The sequence below is a fragment of the Fukomys damarensis genome, unplaced genomic scaffold, assembly GCF_012274545.1.
Source record: "Fukomys damarensis isolate Sample0158 unplaced genomic scaffold, DMR_v1.0_HiC HiC_scaffold_26, whole genome shotgun sequence".
Taxonomy (NCBI): domain Eukaryota; kingdom Metazoa; phylum Chordata; class Mammalia; order Rodentia; family Bathyergidae; genus Fukomys; species Fukomys damarensis.
This window is the reverse complement of record NW_022900938.1, coordinates 19,263,066-19,272,965: the sequence shown is the minus strand read 5'-3', so window position 1 is coordinate 19,272,965 and position 9,900 is coordinate 19,263,066.

The window sequence follows — 9,900 nt, the reverse complement described above, 5'->3', positions numbered from 1 at the left end:
ATCTGCTGTCCTAAAGCCAGGCATATCAGCTATACAGTCGAGGAAGCCAATAAGAATCTAGATTCTTTCCAGCTCTCTGTGTTGCCTTGGATGAGTGGGAGCTGTCTTCAAACAAGCCCCGTTTAAGGTCATCAAACATGAACTTTCAGAAGCACAAAGAGCCACCTCTTCCTTGAAAAGAATGAGGAAACTTTCCCCAGAAGGCCTTCTATCAGACTTCCCTGTTGTGTGACCAAATATTTAGCACATGCCCTCACCAAATCACATGCCCTACTCACACCCAAACCAACCAATGGCAAGGAACTGATCTACCAGGACCCAAATCTCAGCTACATAGAGGAAGGTAGACACATGAAAATCAAAAGTGAAGCAGAAGTTGGGAGGGTTACTCTAGGGAAGAAAGAAGGAAGGGAAAAAGTTGTTTGGTGGACAAACTATAACATCTGTTATGAACAACCATGGGGCATGTTACAGATGTTTCCTCGTCCAAAGAGCCCATCCTAAACCTGACTCCCACACAGACTCAGATCTCCCCTACACACTATCAAAGGCCACCCTACTTTCAACAGAGAGTTTATCACCCCTGTAATTAATAAATGTGTGCATTCCTGTTTATTTCCTGTCTTCATTCCCTGGCTTGATACCTAGCAGGATGCTAGCCTAAAGGGAATCTCCTTCCACCACTGGAACCCATTATATGGTTGTCAAGACGCTACTGTATCCCCCTTTCTCCAGGTATGCATTATGCATTATGTCTTCCCCATGGACTCTTAAGATGCTGACAGCAATCAATCTGCTTAGGGGTCCATCTGTCTCTATGCCTCACTGCCAGAGGCACTGCTGGCCAATGACATGCCCTTCTCCATCTCCCTTATCCAAGAAGTCAGCCCCTGCCAACCAAGCAGATGGCCAGGCTGTGCCCAGCTTACTTTCCTAAGGAGGTGTATTTCCTTTTGTAGCTCACAGCCCCCCAAAACAAGCGGCCGGAGAGACAGGAATTTGGCACTGACTAGTCCAAACCAGTTTCTCCAGTGGACTCAGGGTAAAATGCATGAACTGCACCTTGTTCCCTTCCTGTGCGAGAACAAGCTCTTTCAAGTTAGACTTTGGAAAGTTACTCCTTTCTGTATCTCATCTTGTTCATCTTTAAAATGAGAAAACTGTCATTCTTCCATAATGTAGCTGTGCAGGGCCATCACACATGATTGTAAAATGCAACAGATAATAGAAATCATCGGCTTCACTGTGTTGACATCAACAGACTCTTTTATACTCAAAACTATTAGGCCACGGCCAAAGTGCTGAGTCCTGGGGTGGTGGTGCTAGGACAGCAAAGGTGTTCACCAGAGATAGATGACAACCATGATTCTGCCAAGGCTGGCTGACCAGGTCTGGACAGGACTTCCGGGAGGAGAAGGAAGTGTAGTTTGATAAACTCCATCTTCAGAAATATAAACTGAGAATAGGAATCCAAAGAAATGTCTAGTCACCACTACCAAGCTTAAGAGTGATGACTGTGAGAACGTGTTGAACTTCTTTCTGGAAGCTTGCCTGTCTGCCTTTAGGTAAAAGGACTGGATGCGGATCGTCAAAGGCAGCTGGCAGTCAAACAGTGACATCACCATATCCCATTCAACAAGCTCTCTTCTGAAGAAGAGAATACAGGCTAAGATGTGTCTGGTGGCTTCTTCCAGAGTGTGTCTGCATCCCTAGGCCTGCACCCACGAGGAAAAGGAAACCACAGGAGCCACCCAGAACAGGGGGCTCGCTTTCCTCCAAGGGCTCCAAGGACCATGCTCACCAATGGCAAGAGACCTCCGTGGATGTCCAGTGGGTGTGGCGATGTTGTACTCTCTCAGGTCATTTCGAGCTATGCTTAGATGGACAATTCCTTTAGCAAACAACTCTGGCCTTGGTCCCTCTCCTCCACACCCTGCAAGGGTGCAGTCACCATTATAAGAGATCACAGTCTACAGACAGCAGTTTCAACCTAAAGAGTTGAAGAAAAGCCATGTTCAGAAGATGCCTTGTTCTATGTGTATGTCATAAATTTAAGAATCAGAAAGGTAAAACTACAAGAAAATGATTGTTTGCATTTTCCTTCATGTTCTGGTTGAGACTTGCCTTCATAGTCATCTGTAGGGAAGCACAGTGAAAATCTTTAAGAGACTCATTGGAAGCCACTAGTCACTGGTGGTCGAGTAGATAAATGATGCAGTGTCATGAGTAATGATATAACCAGCATTAAAATAAATGACATTAGGGTACTGCAGTGGCAAGAAGATCTATACTGTTTCAATGCAAAAAGTTCTGAAGCGCCAGGTCACTGTGAATAATACTGGGTTGCTACTTTTTTTTTTTGCATGGGAGACACAAAATTAGCCAGAAACGGTACAATTGACAATAAGGGACATGAAGAGATGCCTGGACATGTGCACACTGACTAGACAATATATAAATATGCAAGTACCTCTTCTGCACCCATTATTCTAAATCTTCACCAATAAATCACTGCACATAGATTCATGGATTCTATAATACATTTTAAATTATATTGCATAGATAGACAGGGGTCCCACAAGAATATGCCTGCCCAGGTCGCCACATGTCCTAGAGAAAGCCAGAATCCTCATCTCTTTGTATCAGTTCTCTCCTTCTACCTCAGAAATAAAGTTTCAGCTGAACACACAGCTGCTTACAGATAGCAGCTCCCAGCCTGTCTTATTGTGAATTATGGCCATTTAGCATTTCTGGGTTATGCCCTAGAAAGAAAGGTGCAGACCCGGCTTTGACCCTGCTGGCCAGTGTAAGATGAAAACTGAAGCATTCCGGGAACCCAGAAATGGCATCCAGAAGCTGCAATAACAGAGAGTCACTCTAACATCGCTGCCTAACCTATCTCTAAATCGTCTTATGATACAGAAACAAAGCCTTATTTTATTTAAGCCACTGTATTTTGACATCTCTTTTAGACAGAAATTTACTGCAATCAGGGGAATCTGTGGAGAATAAGTTCAAGGTTCATGTTAAACAAATTATTAAGCTTGAAATTCCCATGAAATATCAAAGTGGCTATATCAAGTAAATAATTGGACCCACCGTGTGAAGCACACGAGAGGTCTATGTTAAAGACATAAATGCATGAACTGTCAGCATATAGATTTTTATAAAATTTATTGAGGTGCAACTTAAAATAAATTGCCCCCGTTTAATGTGTTCAGTTTCGTGAGTGCTGTGGAAGGTGCACACTTATGAAACCATCCTCACCATAAAGATGCAGAACATTCTCACCACCCTGAAGGGTTTCCTTGAGCTGCTGTGCAGTCTGTCCTTCCCAGTGCCCTAGCAATGCTGATTGTTGTAGGTTAGCTTACAGTTTCTAGAATTTTAAATAAACAGAATTATACAGCACACACACACTTTCACATCAGTCTTCTTTTACTAAGCATTGTACATAGAGATCGATAGAGTGTTGTATGTTTCCGGAGTCGATTTTTTTAATGCTTGCTGAATAGTATTCCATTGTGTAGGTGACAGAGTTTTATTTACTCATTTACCTGATAATGAGTTTTGTGTTGTTTCCAACTTGGGGACATCGTGAATGAAGCAGCTATGAACACGTGCACAAGTCTGTGTGTGCAGTTGTGTTTTGTATACAGATGGAATAGGAGAACATGAGCAAACAGGACAAGCAGTGAAGTATTCTAACTTGAGTTTGGATAGAAGAGGGGAAGACTCCTAAGACATAATTGGAAGGCAAACCAGAGAAGTGGAAATAGAGCAGCTAAGTGTGGGGTCATTGAAGACATGAGAAAAGGATTTCAAAATGGCAAGAAATGACAGCTCTGACAAATGCTGCCATGTAGATGCAGACTGAAAAGCGTCGGTTAAATTTGGTGCCAGTGACCCATGACCTTAGCAAGAGGAAAGCTGGTGAAAAGTTGAGGTTGAAAACCAAACCAGAACTAGTCAAAAAGCAAATAATAGGAGAAGAAGTGAAACAAATATGTGTATAAAGTTGTCTTAGGAAACTGAATGAGACAACTGAGAAGAAGGCAATGTTAGGGGAACTCTTAAACTGAAAGTACAAAAGCGTGTTTGAAGGATGACGGGAAATGTTCAAGGTGAGTGTGGAGACAGGGAAGGTGGAGAATTACTAGGTTCATCCAGCTTAGTTTTATCCTGGAATGAGTAGGACAAGGGAATTGAGGGACCTTGCAAGAAACAGGTGGGAACAATCTTGAAATGTAAGTGAATTGGGAAGAAAATAAAAGCAAGAGGAGATGGAGAGGTCATGGAGAGGAGGTCTTAATGCTGCTGGAGTGATAACAGAAAGGATCAGAAGTAGCAATTGAAGGCTGGTAAGTTTGAGTGAGTCCCTGGCAAGGACAAGTCTAGGGTATGACCGTGGAAGTGAGAGGCTACGTCAGAGTGGAGGACGAAATCATCATCACTGAGGTCAAACAACTAAGGGACAGGGTGACGGCTTTGCAGGTTGTCTACACAGACACTCAGTGGCCATGCTTGTCCCTAGGAAAACTTAAAGTCACTGATCAAGAAGAACGGGGCATGGGACAGGAGAATAGGTTACTGCAGCAGGTCTGAGGGTTTGGCCTCAGATCCAAAAGACATGAGCATCCATAAGGTGGTGTGGCTTTTTGACATCCCTTTATTGGCTAGAATGCTAGTTTTTGAGGCACTCATGTCTTAATGAAAGAATATTAGAGAAAGAATACTGGAGAAAGTCTATGTTTCTACTATTTCCTCCAGAAACTGTTGATGTAGCCGAAGTACGAGTCCTATGAGAAACAGCCACCGTTATTTTATATTTATTACTGTACTTAATCTTTTAAGAAAACAGGATTAACTTTCAGATTAAACACCATGTAAATGTTGCACTGTACTTTAATTAAAATGAATAAGCTAATTAAACTGGAAAAAAGTTCAAATAAACCCATGGGAGTGTAACATTAAAGAATATACCCTTTGTTAATGCTTTCTGATGTGAGAAAAGATTATAGCACATTAGAGATAAATATTAGTTGGCTTTTGTTATATTAAAGGTTCCTGGATCATACATCATACTATAATGGCTATCTTATATTAATTATGTCTGCAAACCAAAGCAGTATTTGACACTGTATGATATATGGTATATTATAGCATGACTCAATTTTGAATATCACTGGTAGTATCGATTCAAATGCTCATTCTAAATTTAGACTTCCAATTGGGGGTGGTATGGATCCTTCTGTTTATTTAATGCCAATAGAAATAAGCCTTTAAAGGCAGGGGGAAAAACTTTGTTAAAGTAAAGACAAAAATGCATCTATTTCATCCTGCCTGTTACACTAAGATCCTAAGTGTGTAAGGGTTCCACTGGAGCTATTACTCCTGGCTGAGGGGAAGTGCTGAGTAGTTCTCAATGAGATTCAGTCCACGGCTCATTGCCACTGAAGTCAGGCCATGGTCTGCTGTTTAAACGTCCACTGTGGGCCTCTTTACCACACAAGTTACGGGCACAATAGGCCACTGCTGTTCTTCTCTACATAAACACATTCTTGGGGGATTTAAATATGTGTATTATTGCTCAAGCCCAGGATGATATTTGGGATTGCTCTTATCGGTTATACCACATCTCTCTAGTGAAGACATTCTCAATTTGCAAATGAGCGATTTCTCTACTGAACTGTGGATATAACACACCACTGAGATTAATTGCATCCAAACTCATTTCACAGTTTGTCCTCCATGAGGATTATGGACACTTAGAGCACCCTCTGTAAGTGATTCTTAGTGTGAATTCTCAACAATTTCTGTAACAGCCTCTTTGGATTCAATTGCCTCTGAGATTACAGATGAGTAGATGCACAGATAAATGAATAGATTAAAAAGAGCAATGGTAGATAGATGGACACCATAGAGAGACAGACAGACAGGGATGGGATGAGGTGGCTGTATGGGTACCAATCCCTTTCTGGGAGCTTCAGAGTCCTCTTCTCCATGCGGAACCATTCATTATTTATAGATAGCTGGCACAGTGTTCCAATAAGTCCTCCTCCAAAGAGTCAGCTACATAAATTAGACAGAAACCACACAGCAGGAACTTGTAGAACCTCTAGCCAACTGCCTCCTAATCACTTCCCAGTAATCTCAGTAACACATAACCCACATCCTTACTGTTGTTCATCTTTACAACCTGGGAGCACAACATTAGAGTTGTTGTCCCAATGGGCTGTATTGTAGTATGAGTCTCATCCAATAAATCATTAACAGTTGAACATACTTTCAATCCATTTACCTAATAAGCATTCTGTACCACTTCAAACTTGCAAATACATAAGGTAGAAACATTTGTAAAAGTCCTTCCCCACCTCATTACCAACAATTTCACCAAACCACCTGAATTTCACTCTGCACCCTGTGAATCACTGAAAAACTTGTAGGCTTTCATTGGCCACATCAAAACAGAGCTGAGCTAAGTTTGTTTTCATTGTTGGAAGAATTGACTGTGTATTACTCTTACTGGTAGCCTATCTTGCTGCAATTTTATAGCCTCTTTTCGGAGAAAGTGAAAGGATATAATCTTTGCTCTTTCTTGATAATTTTTCATTTCCTGGAGAATAGGAGAAAAATAGAAGATAAAGAGGATGGGGGGCTATAGTAAAAAGGAGAGAGGGGAAGGCAAAAAGAGAAGATGCAAACTTAGGAAAAAGTCCTTCTACCTGTATCACCAATATACAACCAGTGGTCACTACCCCTTCCTGTGACTATGTCAGATAACACAAATTGCTCTTTTCTTCTAAATTTGAGTAAGATTTAGGAATCCATCTCATTGGATCACCATATTCCCAGAAGCCCTTACCAGTCAGAAGCAATTGGTAATTTAAAAGCTACTTGCAGCCTTTGTTTTAAAAATATTTTTGTATCACTGTCTTGGTTACTTCCTCTTCACTGGGAAAAAGACACTGCTAACTTAAAGGAGGAGAGGTTTAGTTTGGCTCCAATTTCCAGTCTGTGGCCGGCTAGCTCCAAGGCAGGAAATGGCATGGCAGAGGAAAGCTGCTGGCATCAGGGTGGCCAAGAAGCAAGTAGAGAAGTGCGTGATGTGCTCTTCCAGGTCACACCCCCAGTTTCCACCCAGGCCTTGCCTCCTAACAACAAGTCTTCCGTAAGCCCTCATATCCTACCACCTTCCAAAAGCCCCACCTATGAGTGCATGAGGCTCTTGGGGGACATGTAGACAGAAACCCTAACCATCGCTCTTCTAGGCCCGAGTCCATCTGGATGTCATTTAACAGTTATGCAGTACATTCACTGTCTGTCTTTGCAATCATGTGCTATAACAGTCCCGGAGACACTGTCAAATCCAAAAGACCTCTTACACACATTAATCTACTTGTGTGTGTGTTAGTTTCAATCATCAATTTGATTGGATTAGGATACTCCTGGAGAGGGAATCAGATCATAGGGGTACTACACTCATTAGTGCATTAGTACTCAGATGTTCACAGCTCAGCGTGCTGTTAGGATGTGGAGCCCAGGCGGAGGTGGTCACTGGACATGGCTTGGGAGGGTGTGTCCCTCACTAGGGCCCTTCCCCTGTTGTCCTCTACCCTCCCCTGTGAATTGTCAGCTTTGCTCCACCAAGTCCTTCCACTATGACGTTTCTGCCTTACACCAAAACCCCTCACACCATGAGCCAAATAAGCCATTTCCTCCTTCAAGTTGTATATGTCAGGTATTTGGTCCCAGGGATGAAAAGCTGACCAATACAGTACTGATTAACAAGATGCCGGAACCTGGGTGATTTATAAGACATTTCTCAGTTTTGGAGGCTGGGAAGCACAAGATTCAGAAGCCAGTAGGTCAAGTCTCATGGAGGCTATCCTTTGCTTCCAAGATGGCACCTTGAGTACACTTCACATGGCAGAAGGCACAGAATGAGAAACTCACGCCTTCAAGCCCTTTGTGAACTGCTAATCCATTCATGTGTGCAGAGCTCCACTTCCTGATACTATTGCAACAGGAGTTGAGTTTCCACATGAATTCAGGAAGAGACATAAATGTTCAAGACACAGCAACATCGTAAAAGAAAAATTATACTGTACATTATCTAAGAAGAATGTACTTTGCTATACTCATGTTTCATCCTTTAAAATGTATAATGTGTGCATAAACTGTGAGGCTCAAGAGTGCTAGCACAGTGCCTGACACATACTAGAAACAGAATTCTGTTACCCAGAATGTCCTTTTGGCAATCATCTTATTGCACGAACAGAAGTGATTTGTAGTTTGTTTGTTTGTTGCTTTCTGTTTTGAGATGATGAGAAAGGCTACCATAGAAATTCAGGGCCCCGGGACCCCAGACAAGCCATGACAAGACCTCCCCACTGTCACTCTACCAGGAGGGGGCCAAATTTAGGAAGAACTGTTGGGACACAGAACCACATTGAGGCTGACCTCAATCACATGTGAGGGAGACCAATCACATGGCTCCTGCCTGAGCCACCTGCCTTCCTCTAAGAAATCCTTGTTCTTGTGAAAGCTCAGGCCCAGCTGGTGTAGAGAAAGACGCTGTCTTGGTCACATTCTTATTGCTTATTTTGGCTCCCAGTTACAGTCCATTGTGAGGTGGCTGCCAGGCAGAAGCAACGTGGAGGAAATGCCTGCCAGAGGAAAGCTGTTCACATCATGGTGTAGGAAGTAGAGAAAGAAGGAGGGAAGAAGATATACCCCTCCAGGTCACGCCCCCAGTGACTCACCTATTTCTACCAGGCACCCCTTCCAGCAGCACACTTGCCTCTAAATTCATCCATGAATTTATTCACTGATAATCATGGTGCCCCCATGATCCAATCACCCTCCAAAACCCACCTCTGAACACAAGAAGCCTTTCGGGAACATCCTAGATCTAAACTCCAACACCCCAAAACTCCTGTGAATACGTCTCACGAGCAAATCACCTTACCTAAATTTTAGGCACCTTATTAGTGAACATAAAATAATAATAAAGACATATCATCAGATACGTCTCTAGCCCTTTCTTTTTATTTTCAATTTGTGATTCTAAAATGCAAAAACTGAGGTAAAATCTAAAACACTTGCTTAGGGCCACAGAAATCCTAGGACTAAATTTGTTAAGTTTCCAGGCAGTTTGCAGAATTAATCATGAAAGTTTATATTTATTAGCTATTTGTTATTTGGTAAAAGCTTTTAAAAAAAGAATCTGCATAAATGAAATTTATTTGTAGCTAGGTATCAGTGCTAAAGAAAAAAATGTTACACTTGTCTAGATTTTTTTAACCATGATAATAGTTCCGTAGGTTAAGTTAATGAGATAGCTTTGTATTTCAAGTCGAACCATCACAAAGATTACTTCCTTTTACCATTCCAATCCAAAGACAAATAATGTTTTGATTTTTAACAAGTAGCTCAAATTTAGAATGGTTTGAACTTATGCAATTATCACAATCAATAAAACTGCTGAAATGCCATAACAATAATAAAATGTAAACTAACAAAAAAGTGACTAATTATTCTGTGTGTGTGCGTGTGTGTGTGTGTGTGTGTGTGTGTGAGAGAGAGAGAGAGAGAGAGAGAAAACAGAGAAGGAATAGAGGGAGAGAAAGAATGGGAGAGAGATGAGACAGAGCTAGAGGCAGAGAGAAATAAGAATAAATATGGTGAGGTTTCCATAAAGAGAACAGCTTTGTAGTATCTGAGACATTTGCAAAATCCCTGCTGATTTATGAGTCAGCCATTTCTGCTTCTGCCAGGAATGTGTTCAACATCCTGAATTTGTTCATGTTGGATTGCCTGGTGTTAAACACTCTGACTTCATCTGGCTCCATCACTGTTGGCTCCTTCCTAAAAAAAAAAAAAAAAAAAAAAAAAAAG